General features: G+C 43.8%; 1 long non-coding RNA gene across 1 annotated transcript; it reads right to left on the minus strand.

The window, feature by feature from the left end:
* Nucleotides 1–2048: 2048 nt before the first annotated feature.
* LOC138393763 (uncharacterized) lies at nt 2049–16596 on the minus strand. Its single transcript, XR_011235239.1, has 4 exons — nt 16533–16596; nt 13764–13857; nt 6596–6703; nt 2049–2445 (listed from the first exon to the last, which is right to left on the minus strand). It is a non-coding gene; the product is annotated as an uncharacterized lncRNA (long non-coding RNA).
* Nucleotides 16597–19358: the final 2762 nt, after the last annotated feature.

The raw sequence follows: 19358 nt of genomic DNA on the forward strand, positions 1-19358 counted from the left end.
CTTGGGTTCATTTTCTCTCTTGGTTATCAAATCCATGGTCAAAAAGTCATTGGTGCTTGGGTTAAACAAAGTGATTGATAATCATTTACAGCTGTTTCCTGTTGCTGCAACCCCCACCACAAACTGGTGCCTTAAATCAACACAGATTCATTCTTTTACAATTCTGGAGGTCAGAAGTCTGATGTGAGTCTTATTAGGCTAAAATTAAGGTACAGACAGGGCTGTATTCCTATGGGGGTCTAGGGAACACTTCATTTCCTTGTCTTTTCTGGCTTCTAGAGGCTGCCTGTCTTCCTAGACTTGTGACCTCTTCCTCTGTCTTCACAGCTGGCAGAATAGCATCTTTAAATCTCTGACTGCAAACCCTGCTTTCAGAGTCACTCTGACCCCCTGACTGCCTCCCTCCTTTTTAAAAAAATTTTTATTGATGTACATATTTTCGAGGTACATGTGATAATTTGGTACATTCATAGAGCCAAATAAGGGCAAGTAGGATATTCATCACCCTAAATATTTATCTTTTCTTTATGCTGGGAGCATTTGAATTATTCTCTTCTAGCTATTCTCAAATGTACAAATGCACAATAGATTAATGTTAACTACAGTCACCCTACCGATCTATCAAACACCAGGTGTTATTTCTTCTAACGAAGTGTCCATTTGTACCCACTAATCAACCTCTCCTCATCCCCACCCTTCTCGGCCTCTGGTCACCACCAATCTGCCCTCTGTCCTCATGAGATCCACCTTTTTAGCTCCAGTTCCATCCATGTTGCTGCAAATGACAGGATTTCATTCTTTTTTATCTGCCTGCCTTGTAATGACATTGGCCCTACCCTCTCATTCAAGATCCTTAATTGAATCACATTTGCCAAGTCCCTTTGCTCTTTCACCATGCGAGGTGGCGTATTCACAGGTTCCAGGGATTAAGATATGGGCATCTTTGGTGGTGGGATGGAGCCAGGGTGGACATTATTCTGTCTACTCCAGCTGTTTATCCTCTCTAGGGAGATTTGTGAACAGAGCATCTAATCAGGATTCACATACGCACCCATTCATGCTAAGCCAGTATTCAAAACCAGCACGCTAGAGTTTCCATAAATGATCAGAGTGATAAATATGGTGATTAGTACTCCAGGACTGACCCATTATCACATGATGTTCCAGACCATGCGGAGGTCCTGACTTGGGGTTGGAAACCTCAGTCTCTGAATCCAAGTTGCATTTGCATATCGAGCTCATTAGAGGGCCCAAGTGTAACTTGCAACCTCAGTAGACTCAGGGGGCCACAGGAAGTTAAACCCGGGACCCGCCAAGGTGAAGGTGTCTCTGGGTGGCCAGCAGGCTCTTTGCTTGCTTTTACACAGGAAACCAGAAGTCAAACTTAAAAGCCAGAATTGTGATTGAATTACAACCCTGGGAGCTGGAGTCGTGTGTGTGTGTGTGTGTGTGTGTGTGTGTTTGTGTGTGTGTGTGTGTCTGTGTGTGGCAGCTGAACTGCTCAAGATGGTCAGTGAAGATAGAGCAGCCCTTCAGTTTCTGGGAAATCTGGATTTTTCTCTATGTGCAGGTAGAATAAAGCAGCCTGTTAGCTGTGCATCCTCAAGCAAAGAACCCAGAAAAAGGGCCACATGCCACGCTGGCATGTTTTACGTGTATGTGTGTGACTGGATCTTATTTTAGGGATTGAAAAAAAAATACCTGTCTGTACACTTTAGATAAGAATGACCCTGTGGTTTGTTATTCAGGCCAAAGTCTCTCCTCTCTTTTTCTTATATAAACAAATCAAATATAGATTAATCCAGAAACTAGGGTAGAAGCGATTAGCTGGAAAACTCTTTGGCCAGCTCTCAAATTTGGGATGCACTTTTTTTAAAAAACCCAATATTCCATTCTTTTCTTTCATGCAGAAATCTCAAGTTCCCTACCTGAATTGCAGCTCTTCCATGATTATAATGAATAAGTTCTTTGAGAAGATCTACTTCTTGTCCCGAATCCCCAATGTATAAATAAATCACTCACAGGTTTATTTTTTTTTTTAAATGACTCTTGTATGTTTATAATTTAGGTTGTAGAGCACAATTCCTGGCCTTATTGGGTTTATGCATTAGAAGTAGAGACCAAAGCCATTTTGAGTTACAGAGGCATGGGATACTGAAGTTGTATTCTTTGATGTTTCTGCCACAAAGGGAAATCCTTTGAGAGAGGACAGTATCAAGGAGAGCAGACACTCAAGCATTTGTTGGCAGGAAGAATAAGAGCATTGTTTGGGCCCCAGCAGGGAAGACAGGAGACCAGCTGGCTTCCTCAGTGATGAAGTTTGCGCAGTGTGGTGTAGAAGAAAGGGCAGCTCCTGGGAGTTGCAATCCTGGATTCTAGATCTGCCACCGTCTGGTGTGTGACAGGGCACAGTTGCACAACAGCTTCTGGACCTCAGCTTCCCACCTATGAAACGAGAGACTCCGATGATGCGCTAGGTCTCTGTGCTCATTGGTGGAGTCAGAAGCCCAACTCAGAACTCACTTTAATGAACACACCACCACCTATCACTGGTGAGAATGAGTCATTCTAATCTCAAATACGCTGTGACTGATGAAGTGGTACTACCTGTGCCTTACACAGAGAATAACTTATAAAGAATTAGAATACAGTATGTGTGACCTGTACAACTATAAGATGGAAGCTTATTTTCCCTCGATTCATGAAGCATTTCTGGGTGTGATAGTTGCTCTGATCTGTTCATGAGTGAAGGCCCAGCAGCAAGTTATTCTACTCCTTAAGCCTTTTCCTTCCACTAGTTATAGAACTTAGACCTTGAAGGAGTCTCCATTATCATCTGAGCCTAGAGGAAGGAAAAAATTAAAGCAGCGTTTCCAGATGGACACAGCTAGTTCATGGAGGGCCAGGAAGGAAATCTCACTCGCCCTCCCTCACTTTCTCAGGCTGCTCCTGAGCTTCAATCCCACTCACAATCTTCACCCAGCAAATATGTGTTCAGCTTGGCTGTGGCCTGGCACTGTTCTGGGTGCTGAAGACAGAGCCACGGACCATCACCTCAATGTCCTTTCTTTCTCCCATCTTTGTGGGGAAGAGAGAAATTAAATGGAAAAAGCATTCCAGGTGGTCACAGGAGCTATAAAGAAATAAAATCATAGCAACATGATTAAAACATGAGGGAGCACGGGTGGGTTGTCAGGACCGGAGGGCAGAGAAGTCCCCTCTGGGTAGATGCTCTTCAGCTGTGGTCATCAGTGGAGTCACAGCCTAACTCAGAACTCACTTGAGGAAATACACCCAACACTGGTGGGAAATGTCTTGTTCTAATCTATGGAATATTGTGATTCTTCTAGGTGTCATCTGAGTTGACATCTAGACGATGAGAAGGAGGCAATCATATAGATGTCTGTGTGAGAGTCTTCCAGGCAGAGGAATGGCAAGTCCAAGGGGCCCAGAGGAGAGAACAAGGAAGAGACAAAACCTGGTGTCAACTGAATTCGGGACCAGGAAAAAGAGTGGCGCATAGTAAGGTCAGAAAGGTTAGCAATGCCCTGCAAGCCGTGGTAAGGGGTTTGGTTTTTATTTCACATTCAGCTGGAAGGTGCCAGAGGGCATTGAACAGGGAAGCCACAGGATCCAGGATGTTTTTAAAAGATTGCTCTGGCTGTTGGGTGGAGAATGTGTGTAGACGGGCAAAGTAGAATAGGTCTTGTCAGGAAGCCAGCAGGATAGAGTAGGTGAAGGTGACAGTGGCAGGGACTGGGGAGCAGAAATGGAAATGGAGGACAATGGGAGGATTCAGAGTATATTTTAGTAGCAGTGGCCACAGGACCTGCTTGTGGGAGGTGAAGGAAAAGGAGACATGAAGGAAGCCAGCAGCTACTACGACAGGGGACAAACAGATGTATTAGCAGGGATAAGGAGTTCAGTTCTAGATATTAAGCTTAGGTTGCCTGTTAGACATATATTTCTTGAAACATTATCTAATTTAGTCTAACATTTGCTCTTATTTGTCTGAATTAAATGAGGTTTCCTATGTCATGCTCTAGAAACTCAAGTTCCTGCCTGGGATTCCTGAACAAATAACCGGTTGTTCTTTAATGACAACAGTGATGTAATATACTTGAGAAGATGCCCTAATTTCTCATTTTGAGATGCCCTTCCTGGCCTTGGCGGTGCCTAGCTTTTTCTTTCCTTTATAGACAACCTCAGGGCCCCCACATGGCAGATGGGAGAGGCAGTGGGACCAAGGAGACCCAGAGGCAGCGAGACAACTGGGTCACACCCCCAACACGTGACCTTTGGGAGCCTCTAAGTGGATTGGAGTGGTCAGCACTGGGGCTTCTTTCTGTTGATGCTGGATAATCAAAGGAAAAGACTGTAGGGGATGAGATGTTAGTTTGCAGAAACTCAAAGTGAAGGGAAAAAAGTCAGCAGCCATCTGTCCATCAAGAGAGAGGAAGGGATTAGAAGATCCTGTGAATCTAATGAAAAGAACCGAGAGGATGGGCTTAGAGAACATGGTGGATGGGCCATTTCCCCAGGGGAATCTGGAGAAAAGAGGCGTTCTACCTTGAGTTGATGCAAGATGCAGCTGAGAGCTACGAAGAGACGTGGGCTTCCCAGACAAGCAGGTAGAAGGCTGCCGGGGCTGGGAGTAGGGAGTGGGTATGAACATGTGGGTACTCACGACAACAGGACCCAAAGGCCAGGGCTCTGGACATTCAAGATTATACACATATGGTTGTGTCCAGGGCCTTTCTACCTACTGACATGCCTGGTTTCATCACACAACTGGATTTAGTTTCTACTCACTAGTGGGCAATTTGTGAAATGGTAAAACCTGAACACTAGAGTCAGACCGCCTGAGTTTGAATTTTGACTCTGCCATCTACTATCTATGAATTTGGACATGGTACTTCAGTGCTCTGCATCTCAACGCCTCATCTGTAAAATGAGGGCAACGATACCATGTGTGGTGGTTGTGAGGAGAATAGCTGTTAATACGTGTTAAGCCTTTGAGGTAGTTCCTGGAAGATATTAAGCCCATTAAAATACCATTTCCTGTAGGGACAGGAACAGAGGGGCAAATGGGGCAAATATTGTAGCTTCGTATCCCCCCAATTCCTTGGGAGGTAGTAGAAGAGGCCAAAGTCAACATGGTGACTCTCTTCATGTCGTCTTGGTGTTTTAATATAAGTGATCTCCTCAGCAAAGATGGGGACCTGCTGGGTCATCTCTCACCCACATGGGAGGAAGCGGAGGGTGACCACTTTAGTCATTAGACAGCATATGGAAAATATAAAAACAGCAGCACAATGTCTGATTCTGCCTCCTAAAAGCATCGGTAAATAATTTGCCATACCTGAGACATAGGCAGATGGTAAGATCCCTTGAAATACCACTGTGAAATATCTGGAAGCTTTGTAGATTAATAGCATTAGAAAAATGCTATTAGAAAATTCCTGCACTTGAAAAAAAAATCCAATGCCTGACCTTTGCACCTATTCCCTTCAGTGTATGCCATTTCTGCCCTGAGGAAACAAACTTTAAAAAAAATGTTTTAAAAATGTAATATAGGGTGAATTACCAATCCATTAGAGAAAACAAACCCATTCTAATTAACAACTAGTCACAGGAAAATTGCTCACTGCTGCAGGGCTAGATAAATGCCAACCCAAAGCTGGAGAAATTGCGCCAGCTCCACGTTCCAGTTCAATTATTTTGTCCTCACTCAGCCAAGTAATTGATGTCTGATCATTTTGCCTGATGGGTGTTGATGGAAAGGGAGTGATTTCTCCCCGGGCTAGACCAGCATCATGAACAGCTTCTAGACTGTGGCTCAAGGAACCAAAGAGCTGACAAGACAGACTCCTGGAGCAAGGTGTCCCCAGACCAGCCCCCCTGAGAAAATGGGGACAGGGCAACCATCCCCACGTGACCAGAGCAGAGACTGTCCAGTCACTGCCAGCCTTCTCGCCCGGAGTCTGTACCCTAAAGCAACTTCTTTGACTTCATAAAACTCTCCAGTTCTAGATCCAGAACCCACAGAAGCAAGTTTGTGCTTGGCCAAAAGAAAGTAGGTGGTGATTTTTTTCCCCTTCTGTTAGCAGAGGTGGTTAGGACAGTGACAATGATCGTTGCTGAAAAAGCCTGTCTTTAGATGATTGACTGAGTGCTTTATTTCATGCTATTTCCTGACCTTGACAGCTAAATGGTTATTGAATGAAAAAATTTTAAGTGCTGTTACTTCATATTCAAGAAGCACAGGGAAAGGTATCCTTCAGATGCCCATCTCCATGGGGAAGTGGAGAGAATTTCTGAGCAGCCATGTGAATGATGAGGGAGTCTAAGCACAGTCCAGGAACGTAGGATTTCAGCACTAACCCGAACAAAGAGGTGGATTATGCAGCTCATTATCATCACAGATACAAATAAATCCTAGCCATTGAAATCTGCTTTTGTTCAAAATTGCTGTTTGTGTCACTTGAATAATACCATAGGACTTACGGATATAAACATCCTAATTTGGTATAAATGCATTCATAGAAACAAAAACCCAATGCTGAGACTGAGAAAGATGAAAGAAACACCTTACCATATCGGATGCTTTCATGGACTTTTGTTGCACAGCTGGCAACTGCTGGGCCCTGTCTTGCCTTGATGACATTTCAGCAGGCAGAACTCCTGTAACCGAGGGAATGGCCTGAAAAAGGGCAAAATGTTTTAGGAGTTGTCTCTTTAACACCCCCCCCAACTCTTTTGGAAATTAAAACCTGCATCCCTGCCAGAGGCCAGTAATCAGAGGGGCAGGGGAATGTCCTTTGTTCTTTGTACCACAGGAGATGGCTGGATGCTCTTCGGAATCGTTCAGGCAGAAGTCACAAGATTGTCTGAGATTGTCTTTGCTGGAGATGGGGTCGTTCAGGACCATCAACTGTCATTAAACAGCAATAGCCCCAAGCTGAAAAATCCTTTTAAAAGCTCTGTATTTCTGCTTATAGAGAGGGCTAAGTTACTTTAAGACGTGAGTCTACCATACTCCTCATTTGCTGGTAAATTAATAAACTCCCCTTTCCTTCTCCTCAAACCACTTGTCCTCATTCTTCTGATGCAGCCTCAGGGACAAGTGCTGAAACTTTGGTTACACTCCTAGACACCTGCCATATCAGCAAATGGTTTTCTCCCCAAGAGTAAATAATACAATATAATGGTCAATAAGACACATACTGTTAGGATAAAAAAGACTCTTGCAGGTGTTTTAAAGAGTTGAAAGGGATCTTTAATGACCATCTGGTCCAACCTGGAAAGATTAAGACTCTTGCCTTTGGTCACACCACTAGGGGCAGACCCAGAACATGAAACCAGGTTTCCTAGACTCTTGATTCAGAGCTCTTTCTACTTTACTGAGCTGCCATTTAGGGAACACATTTTATTTCCTTGAGTTAAAAAAAAAAATCAACAGACGTATTCAGCTTGCTTTACACTTGAGATAGGCATTTCTCAAGTACAAGGGAGAAAAGCCTCTGTCTCTCAGAGCCCACTTCACCCCAGGTTCTAGGATGGAATTGCTGTTCCAGGATGGAAGGTGAGGGGTAAAGGAGCTCAGGAAATTTCACCCCAAAATACAACTCCTTGATATAAAGACTATTTTGAATTAAAGGCCTTTAGAGATCCACAGGCCCTTGGTAGGGGCTTTCTCTCTGTCTGCATAAACCAGACAGACCCATCAAAAAGAACAATTGACTTTCCTTCTCCTCCCTGTTATCTCAATATATGGCAGGAAAGAAGATCAAAAATGCAACCAGACCTGGCCCAAATGATTTAAACATAATAATAGTGGTCTCTCAGGTTAATTTACAAGTCAATCTGTTTCCCCCATCCATTGTTCTCCCAAGTGTCTATTCATCCACCCTAGCAACCATTTATTGCCCCTAAACAAAATTACCTATATGCCTCATCTCCCACTCCCCTATAAAAGGCGAGTATAAAAATATCTGGGTCTCATTGGGATATTGGGCCATGCACACGGTTTCATGTCCTGTTTGTAAGTGGACCCATGCTGTTTCCAACTCGTGTTGTTCAAGGGTCAACTGTAATTACTCCGGAATCCTGGCTGCTTCCATCCTGTGTGGGTCTCTACCCACAGAAGGTGAGAGATAACTAGAGGGCTCATTCAAGACATTTTTAAAGGCCAGTCCTGGAAGATGCTTACATCACATCTACCCCATTCTATCAGTCAGAACCCAGACACATAGTCTGCAACCAACTTCAAGGAAAACTAGGAAATGAACTCTTTCTGTGTGTCAAGGAAGAGAAAATGGTAATGACAAAGGTGTAGCTGGTTTCCATCCTAAGAAGCCCAGTGGCCCAGAAAGATCAGCAGATACACAAGTGCCTTTATTAGGGGACTAACTGTCAAAAACATTAAACAGAGGTGGAAACAAAGATGAGATTGGTTAATTCTGATTCATCAGTAAAGGATAGCTGATACAGGAAGGCTGCTGGAGGAACTGAGTTTGGTCAGTGTCTTCAAGGGTGAATAGGCATTTAAATGGTGGAAATAGGAGGGTGAAGGTAGACAAAGGCACAGACATGTGGGCGTCCACACCAGCCAGAAAGCGGGAAGGACCTGGTAAGACTGGGGGACACAAGAGTGGAAGAAAAAGAGAGGCCAGGTTCCAACCAAGGGTCTTGGATGTTTTGTTAAATGGTTTGGATTTTGTTCTATAGGCAGCGGGACACTATGGCAGCTTTTTGAATAGGTAGTGACATCATCAGGTTTATGTTTTAAAAAGAGATGTTTTCTTTTCCATGCATTTGGTTGTTGGCTGAGGTTGGTGGGAAGCCTCATGGCTGATAATTAGGGAGGTTGCTGTTTCGTAACAGGCAGTTCTTTTCTTCCAAGAAGCTAAAACACTTTGCATGTATTGATGAAGCTCATTAATCCTCACTTTCTTCAAGGGTAGCACAGATGAATGAAATATTCCTACATGACCTACTTTACTGAACTGAGAAAACCACCTGCTGACGGCGCAAATGATCTATGAGAAGAGTTGCAGGTTGTATCATTTGTCAGCCTTGCAGAGAACGCTGTCCGAATGCCACTGGAAGAACCAAAGCAACATGACAACTCCACGGTACAGCTCAAAACACTGAAATTAGATTGCAGGGATTTACAGCAACTGCTTGGGAATGTTGCCATTAGAGCATTTGGATTCCAGCTTCCAGCTTGTTTCTGATTAGCTAATAACAGCCCATGTCTTACGCTTTAAACAACAGGTAAATATCCATTTCTTCATGGGTTCTCAATCCTATTGCTGCTTTGCAGTACTGATACTTAAAGGTGTTTCTTTATTATACTGCATGTCTAAACACATGGAAATGTAGTTTAAGTCCTAACATAGGTGAAGTTATTTTAGTTTCTCTGTACCTTCCTCTGCTAAGTTTCCAAACCATCACTTCTCATTCCCACATCTGCAATCTGGAAGAGAGTAGAAACTACAGTAACATGAAAACCCTAATTTTATATGGCCTTTCTTCAGAGAAGTTCAGCACACTTCACTTGGGTAGAGTCATCATTGGTTCTCCACCCAGTGGCCAGTTCATTCCTTGTTAGGAGAAAAGACTTTGCTGTCAAAGTCCTGATTTTGTCCAGATGCCCATTTCTTTCTAACTTGATGCAGGAGGAAACTCAGATTAGCCTAATCTAATCATGGCCACTCTGTGCTCCTTGTCAGCGAGGGGTTTGGGAGTGATCCAGTTCTGGCCAATGGGGGGTGTGCAGGGCCTGCTGGGGGCGGGTGTTGGAAATGGTACCTTGGTCTTGAAGGTAATGCCGCCACCTGTTCCTCTTCTTCCCCTGGATGTTGTGTCAGCACGTGCTGCCTGGAACCATAGTGCCACTTTGCAGCCCTGGGGGAACCCAGCTGACACAAAGCCAGTGCCTTGAAGATGACAAGGAAGAGGGGAAGAACCCAGGGCCCTGATGACATTGTGAACTCACTGCCAACCAAACCCAGAGTTGTCCTACGCCAGGGCCTCTGTCATGGGAGATAATGTTCTTTCTTTTCTTCCCTTTCCCCTTTCCCTTTTCCCCTTTCCTTTTTTTTCCTTCCTTTCCTTTCCTTCTTTCTTTCTCTCTCCTTCCTTTCTTCTTTCCTCTCTTCTATTTTAAGCTGGTCAATTTGGAGTTTTCTGTTACTTGCAGCAGAAACACCAGAACCAATAACAATGGTAGTTTTCACCATTTCTTACCATCCCAGTGAGGAAGGCAGTCAAACCAGAGCCCTCAAATTCCGTAACCAGTGCCTCCTAGAGCTGTCCAAAGTGGGTTCCAGAAAGCAAACAGGGAGCCAAGGGCTTGCTCCAGGTAGCAGTGGATGAGTGAGAAAGGCAGGAAGAATTGAGCCAAGATAGTGACTTCTTCCTAGAAGGCTACCTGGTGTTTGGAGCCAGGCACACCCGGCTCCGGTTCTTCCTGGCTATGAGTTGGATCACTTTACTTAGCATCTCTGAGCTTCAGCTTTTCTCAGCTGTAAAATACGTACCTCACAGGTTGTTGTGAGAGTACAAAATAATAAATTATCCAGCACAATACTTACTGCCCCATGCAAGACGGCCATTCAGGAAAGTACAATGATGCACAGACTTCTTCCCAGAGACCCTTGATGGCAGCAAAGAACCTCAGGTCCATTTACCCTCCTGTTGTCACCTGACACCGCACATTCATAGGACAGAAGGGAAGGACAATGCTCCACCAAAGAGGCTCAATTCAAAGCTATCATTAGCAAGCCATTAATTCAGGCTGGCACCCAAGTCCATACAACTCTATTTTTCACATGCGAAAGCTCATAGGAAGCAAGAAAGGCCCTGAGACCACACCTGAGCACCCATTTTTCTCAAGCTATTTTGCCACTTACAAACTTAGAGGAAAATTGCTTTCTTAAGAGTCATTTTAATTGAGTGCTGTGCTACTTACGCATACCCCTCATTAATTTTTTTCATAACTACTTGTTAGCCTCCAGTTTCAGAGAAAGGGAATAAAAAAAATCCTGGAATGTTCTTGCTTCGAATGATAATTGCTCATTAGAACCCCATTTTATTATAATTGTACAATTCATTATGCTGAGCACTTCATTAGAGGCATTGTAAAAATTCTGACAACTTGAATATGTTACACTGAATATCGAAATGAATCTGATTTAGATCTTTGCTATTTCTTGAGGGCATTTTCTAATTAATATACATCTGAGAAGTCAGAAAAGCAAGAGGCTCCATATTTTATTATGGGTGGCGGTCGTTATTGGGGATGCGTTTTTTTCAAAATGCAACATTATTTTGAAATAGGAAGCTTTCTTTGGAACAGAAAGAAAAAAATGTCCCATAAACCTGAAATAGTCACAACGAGGCCACATCTGTCTTTACAAATACAAGTGGTTCTGAATTATCTGCAACTAATACAAAACCAAATCTTTTTATAGCTCCGTTAGGAACTTTTGGGTGAAGATAGCAGATTGAACATTTTCATTTATCTCCCTTTCCTCTTGAAAAGCCCCTACAAAAGTAACAGCCATGGGGCTTAAACGGGGTATAAGCCCACAAGGACGATCAAAGTGACAGAAGAAGCGAGAACAGCACAATTCTGGAAGCTGGTGGCAGAAGGACAAGGTCAGCTGACTTTGCAGACCCAAGAAAGCAGAATCCTCAGCTGGCAGAGTGGGATGTGAAAGGCAAACTTACTGTACTTCAGAAGGCCCCAAATGCTCAGAAATTGATGGTTCTAGTAATTGGGAGCAAAGGTGAGGCTATAAAAGGATCAGCTAAGCTTGGGTTTAGGAAGCATTTGTATCTCCAGGTTTCTCTGTCACAGTGCCCAGCTGAGGCACTGCACCTTGGCCATAGCAGCACAAATTGAGAGGTTTTTAATCTCTGAAGAGGGTGAAGCAAAGTTTCCTGGACTGGGGCACTCTAGAAATAGCTGATGGCAAAGATACCATAATAAAACAAGGGATCCAATGGACATTTATATAGTCAATGATGAGATCTTTCTTCTAAGCCATCTTAGGCTACCAAAATACTGGCAGCCAGTTCTAGATCCCACACTTGAGACTAGGAGAGGCTTCTCTGAGGAATCTGACCAGCCCGTGGGGAGATACCTCTAAAGATATTCATTCAGGAAGTCCTTGAGAATACAGCTAGTGGGAGCAAGGGTTCTCAAAGCATGGTCTCCCAACCTGCAGTATCCATTTTACCTGGAAACATGCTAAAAATGCAAATTCTTGCATCCTGCTCCAGAAACACTGGGCATAGGGCCCTGAGGTCTAGGTTTAACTAAGCCCCTAAGTACACAGTGAAGTTTGAGAACCACTGCTCTTCAGCAAAGCTCACCAAGGACACAGTTTCCTTTCCTTATATGTGTGAGCAGACAAAGGTGAGAAGATACGAGAAGAAAGATGGAGAATGAAATACTCTGAACAATAAAAATCATTCAGGAAAAAAGACCATGCAGGAAAAAAATTAAACTTGGAAAAGAGCTAGCATGAATACCCTCAGAGAGGTAAGAAAAGATATTTTATCCATGAAACAAGAAGAGGATGCTGTGTTTTAGGGATGCTTTGGAAAATGACAAGTATAAGCTTTTGAAAATTAAAAAATATGCTAGTGAAAATGATTGATTTAACAAAAAACTAAAAAGTAAATTCAAAAGACAAAAAGATAGAAAATAAGAAGGAAATAAGAGAAAAATCTGAGGATTAGTCTAGGAGAATGGTTGAAAACAGCTGGTCTAGGAGAGTGAACCCCCAAATCATAAGAGATCCAGGCAAAGGAAGCAGGAGGAGGAAATACTCCAGGAAATGGTTGAGAAATGTTTCCCAACATTAAAGAACATATATTGCCAGATTGAAAGGGCCCACTCGGTGCCCAGCCAACGGAAAATAGGTTCATATCAAGACACATCACTGTCAGAATTTAGAATGTGGGAATAAAGAGATCGTACAAGTTTCCAGAAAGGAAGACCAGGCGTAGACTAAAGGTGTAGAACCAAATGGCTCTGGACTTCACAGGAGCAGCAGTGGATGTTGGAGGATGACAGAGCAAGGCTTCCAGAGCCTCACGGAAGATGATCTGCAGAGTAGAATTCTATATCCTGCTAAACAGTTAATCAAATGTGGAGATGAAATAAACATAATCAAATGTGAGCATAGAATAAAGACATTTAGAAACAGGGCACCAATGAGTTAAATTCTGACAATAACATGGGAATTGTTCCTAATCTCTGTATTAGTCATTCATTCAACAAACTTACACTGGGGACCTGCTATTTCCCAGGCACCTTGGTAGATGCTGAGGATGCTGTGCCATAAGACAACATTTAACATCTATGAGCTTTGAAACCTTGGTGTGTTTCTAAATGTCTTTATTCTACCCTCGGGGGCAAGTGCCGAACTTTCTCAGTAACATAAGGGGCAAATGGGTCAATGACCCAGGGTATGTGGGGAGTCACCTGTGAACAGTACCTAATGCCACATACTGTGTGTGGCAGCAGGACGTCATGGAGAGCCACTGAGGCAGGTAGAGGCAGGGATGTGATGTTCTTTCAGTGCCAACAGCACAATGTGGGGTGTACCAAAGACAACATTAAATATTGGCCTGGGCAAGTGGGTCCCCAGCCTGAAAAGGAAGGTTGTAGATCCAGTAGACCCAATACCTTAATTATGAGTATTCTTTAGTTGAATAAACAGTTTTCAAAAATGGTTACGCACCTTTATTTGGTTTGCCATATTTGGTTTGCCATTCTTGATTGCCAGGGCTATTCTTTTTCCAGAGTATTATCACCCTCTGATTTCCGTTGATGCACTATGGTATCAAGAAACAAAAGAGCAGGTGAGTGGGGTCCCCACACCTTCGCATCCTCTTTGCCCACTAAATAAGGACATTTCCATAAGAGCCAAGTTCATGGTCATTGTGAATCAGAGCCATAAATATCAGCACATTATGGAGCACATCACGCTTTACTCTGTTTAGAGAAACATTTGTACACTGTGTATTGCTGCGATTTCTTTCAACCCTTAAAGTTAAATGCTTGTCTTTCATTTATTGTCTGTTATCTTGTTTACAAGGATCTTCTGAATGTCTCTAATAGCCTCATTTAGATTTCTAGGATTTAAAGAGATCTACTCACAGATAACCTATTGCCTTCTAGGATTTACACTTGTTCCATCGAAAGAGATGAGTCACCATCCTGTAAGAAGACCTTAAGGCAGGCTCTGATCACCATGATTTCATTCCCTGAAACTAGGTCTGTAGACATGTTCACCAGTCACCTGCTTGTCACTGTCCTGTCTTGGGCTGTGCCCCTGGTGGCTGACTCTCCCCTAGGGCTGAACAAGAGCCAGCCCTGGGTATGGTGAATCCAGAGATCACCCCCTCCTTCCACACGGGGAGGGAAAGGGGAGAGAACACAGCAGAGCCAACCATCCACATAAGAGACTAAAAATGTAACCTAGGAAATACATTAGCATCAGCACGTAGTGCTGATTAACACTTAGTTACTGCTGGAACCTTCTTTCTCCAGGTTGCCTAGCAGGCCCTATCTCTGCTAGGATGTCTGCAATTAACTTGTGCCTCTGTCCAGAGTTTATGGACCCATAACCCAATCAAGTTTCCAAGTAGGAAATTGCTAATCTCTCTCCTGAAGACTTGTTGCTTCAGCATGCCTGGTACTCTGAAGATACTAAGCAAATCTTTTTGTTCTCAGTGGGCTTTGTCTTGGCTTGGGGGCCAGCCCAGCGGTCTTGTCTTCAAGCTGCATCTGCAAAATCAGCACTCTCTTAGAAATTTCTATTTTATATCACTTTCAGTAATATTTTTCTAGATTATTTTATTTGCTCTAAATATAAGATTAAGAAAATATTACTTGCTCCTACCAAATATTATTTTTATCACTTTTATTTGGAATGGTTTGCAAAGAGATCAGGACTGTGGGCACAGTTGGCCCTGCATTCTGGGATGACAGCAGGAGTGGAGACATTCTTGGCAAGAGGTAACCTTGGAGGCTGCTTAGACCTGTCTTCTTGTTCCCAGGAGTGAGTCACCTCAGGTCTAACTCATTCCAAGTCTCTCTCAGGGAGCCTCTCTGCTAGATGCTTCTCCCAGAAACTACTCAGGTGGGCTCCTTAGCTCCATTTTGCTGCAACACTGCTTTGTCAAAGACCTGCTCTTAAAGGTAGTTATTCAGAGATCCCTGAATTTTCCAAGGCAGGTACCCTGGAAAATAGTACAGTGACATACTCCTAGTTTTACCAGGCTGAGCCTTCAGATAGGATATAGCTCCACTATCTGTTTGGTGAGCTTGTAGTGCAGCATGGTGGTGTAGAGGCTGGGCCTTGGGGATGAGGTAAGAATGGGTTCTAGGCTTGACTCTGCCACTTCCCAGGTAGGTGATCTTGGGCAAGCCATCCAGAGAATGAGACAAATTAACTTATCTGAAAGAGTGGTTGTGAGGATTAAATAAGGTAACATATGCAGGAATAAAACACTTTAAATCTTCAATCAATAATAGATCATTAGTAAAACCAACCAGGGACTCTCTCTGAGTTTCCTCTTGGGATAAAATACCGTAGAATTATTCCCTCTGAGCTTAGCTATCTGGGACACAAGGCAAAAATCCCAACATTTCTTTGCTTATATTTTCTCTTTGTCTGTTCCCTGCCCCCTATTTTAATCTGGGGACATATCTACAAATTAAGTTTAATCTCAGCAAAAACCCTAAATACGCCATAGTCTAAATTAGAAGAAAATAGGCATTAATAGATGGTTAAAGAAAATTTTAAAGACAAATCAAAATGCAAGATAAGGCTTCTCCTTCCCCCATTTTGTTCTAGAAGTGTGTTCCTAATTTGTCTCTAACTTTCACTAGTGGTAGATTGATGATAAGGGCAATAGGCATTATTAGCTGAGTGCTGACTATGTGCTAGGAATGTTTCCAAGCACGTTGCTAATATTATCTGATTTAATCCTCATGGGAGTCCTAGGAGGTAGGCACATTTGTTATTCTTCTTTTGCAGATAAGAAAATGGGGGCTTAGAGATGAACTCACGTTTAGGGAGCAGATAGTAGCTGAATGTATGGGGGGATATCTTGAAAATGTAGTGGCCAGCCTCACCCAGTAGAGGCTTTCATTGGCTCCACTTTGTCTGTCCTTCAGGGCTTCTAGAAAATGTTTGGGAAATGGTTAGTTGTCTTCTTAGTCCTGTGTAGCTAAAAGGGAACTTTCTATATGCCCAGGGATATTTCTCTATCCTCTCCTCAACATATAGAGCTACGTGGCAGTAGTTGGGCCATGAGAACATTGAGCCAGAGAATATCAGGGCCCAGCAGAACTCTCTGATTTGGCTCCAGTATTTGTCTTCTTCCCTCACTTCAAATACTTGGCCCCAAATTCTCTTATCTTTCCCAAAGGGGCTCATAGCACAGCAACTATTCCAGACCTGCCACCCACATTTATTCACAGCTTTTTTTAAAAAACAAACCTGCAGTTTCCTCTTTGGAAGATTATTCCCAACAGATACATCAGGAGGAAGCCTAGTCTAGATGGTCTGCCAAGTCTCAGCCAACTCTGAAATTCTGCGACTCTGCTGTTATGTAACTTACTGTTATATAAAAGATCAAGGTACACATCACAGGTGTTAAGGGAATCCAGAAATGCCATTGACTTTCCTGAAATCCCTTTTAGGCATTGATAGTTGGGGTCACATTTCCACTAGGCGGAGGAGAGATTGGAAGGGAAATGACCTTGAACTGTCCTCATTCAGACGGCTCCCTTGTTGGCTGAGGGCTCCCCTTTGACTACTACCATCCAGCCCAGCTCCGCAGGGTCCACAGGGAGTGGCTAGGGAGAGGGTCACCCTGAAGGCAGACATCATGGGGAAGTGGCAGCTTGGAAATCAAACCTGCCAGGCATCAACTCTCAGCACTGCTACTGACTCACAACGTCACCCTAACCTCTCAGTTTTCCCATCTGCAAAATGGAGGCAAGGCCATCCTCTTCCCAGGGCTGCCATGGGAATGAGTGATCCACTCTAGCTGCCAGCACGTGGTAAGTGCTGTGTCACTGGCTGCTGCAAATAGCAGCACTGCTAACAAAGTCCAATTGCCCAGCCTGTTGGAAAAGCTCACAGTGTATATTGCACCACTGGGGGCCACTCTCATGGACATGGGACTTCTTTTTTTATCAGCAGTGACTACCACTGATTTGGAAGAACCAAATTAGGAGTAATTAGGGCTATTTGTTCTGTCATAAAAAATTTAATTTTGTAAATTGAATGCATTATCAATTTCAGTTGCTGGTTATTGTCAGTTATAGAGAATTTTCTGATGGGCTAAGTTAACCAAGGCTGGAACAGTCACCTCAGTGATGGTGAAGGCTCATTATCACGGCAGGGTGGCTGAAGGATGGGGTAGAGGAACGCTTGGTTGGAACATTGCAGAGGAGACTGAAGGACCAGGTAATGGTTTGCATCGATGACTTTAAGTTTCTTAGGTTCCAAGTGGGCAGAGACCTTAGGATGGCAAATATGCATGGCAGGTCTGGTCTAAGCAGCTCTGGAAATTTATCATTTTTGCTTCAAGTTTCTTTGGTCTTACAGACTACCCATTAAGTGATCAAGAATCTATAAATAAGCATTAGAAGCAATCCCCCCTAATTTACTAACTTTCAGGTTTCCCACAGTGGATTTTCTTGAAACTCGGTTCCTGTGCATAATTGTATTCGAGCCCCTCCCTGGGAAGGACCTCTTCCCTGATCTTTGAGAAGGACAGCAGATGCTTCCCGAACTCATCCCTGTGGCTGCAAAGCTTAGCCAAGGAGGCAGCCGTGCTACTTACAGATAAGAGCCAGTATTTGCGGAGATAACCTGCCAAACCTACAAAATCAGCAAACTTTCCATGCAAGGAGGAAGGAGGAGGACAAATGACTGCCAGGCCTGTGCATTCACTGAATCGACGCCAATTCCAGACCTCAGAGAACTGGACACCTAGATGCTGCGTTTGAATTGCTCGAGTATTGACATAGCCCCGTAAACTGAGATCCTTCAAAGGAGTGAAAAGAAAAAAGAAGTTCAGAGGAAGGTTTACAGAGAGAGTTCCCCTGGGTCCAGCTGCCCGGCTAAATTAGCATCAAGCCATTGCCCTGGAATGGGGTTGTAAGAGTTGAATTTCCAGGCCTCACACAATGACTTCAGTCAATATGGGCACTGCCTGGTTTTCATCTGGAAGAAATTTACATTTGATCTCACCCTCACCCCCAAAGTTCCACCCTCCTATCAACTTGACTCTATCATTCTGAGGTTCATGTAGTTGCAAAAATGCCTCCGCTATTCTTTGTCCTTGTGGCTTGACTATGCAATTTCTCTCCCTCGATCTTTCCTCTGAAAGTTAACCTCTTGAATGACAGACAGCATCTCATTCACTAAGACTAAGGGCAAAAAAGGAGTTTTTCCATTGTGAGAGTTACCTCCCTTCCCTGAGCTCCTTAGGCTGTGCCTGGAAGGGAATGGTTTGAGGTGCACAGAGGATTGAGCAAAGCTGGGACAGGAAGTCTGGCTTCAATGGACACGCTTTCATCACGACACTGTATGCTTCCAACCTGAGCCCTCTTAAACTTGCCAATGGCAGTGGAAAGGGAAGAAAAGCCACTGGCATCTTAGGACAACAATCACCAGGTAAAGGGGACAGTGGAAAGAGAAATAATGTGACCACCCCCATCCATCCTTGCTTTTGGAGAGGGCTGCTGGCTAAGATAGCTGCAGAGGCTGCAGAGGAAAGACACCCTTGGCTTTTCCCGTGGCATTTCATGATTCTAGACCTTAATTCAGAATCTTTATAACATGCTAAATGTTCTCCCGGGAAGGCGTGGCATTAAATTGTCATCGATAATGATGATGATCATGAATGAGGTCTGGTGTCTGGTGCTTATACAGAAGTGTCTTCCTGTGAGCTTGGCTGTCACAAAATTTACCCATGACCTTGTTGCAGTCTTGCGTTTTAGATTTTGTTTGTTTGTGTGTTTATCAGATGAACTTTCTTGGAAGTTGTGCTTCCGTGTCTGTGAACAGAATTGCAAACCGTGACCTGGTTTGGTGCAGGACGGGTGGGAGGGCAGGTCACTGCAGGCGAGCTGGGCTGGAAGGTTGGTGCACCAGAGTGACCTTGCGGTCATTCCTAGGGTGGGCAGAGGCAGAGGGAAATCTTGCCCTCTCTGCCTGTCACTCCAACTTCAAGGCTTCTTCCCATTGGCCCTCACAGGGTGCTCGCTGGCAGTTACTCTGTAAACCTCACCAGCTACATCTGAGCTGCCG

The sequence above is a fragment of the Eulemur rufifrons genome, chromosome 12 (genome assembly GCF_041146395.1).
Source record: "Eulemur rufifrons isolate Redbay chromosome 12, OSU_ERuf_1, whole genome shotgun sequence".
In the NCBI taxonomy this organism is placed as follows: Eukaryota; Metazoa; Chordata; class Mammalia; order Primates; family Lemuridae; genus Eulemur; species Eulemur rufifrons.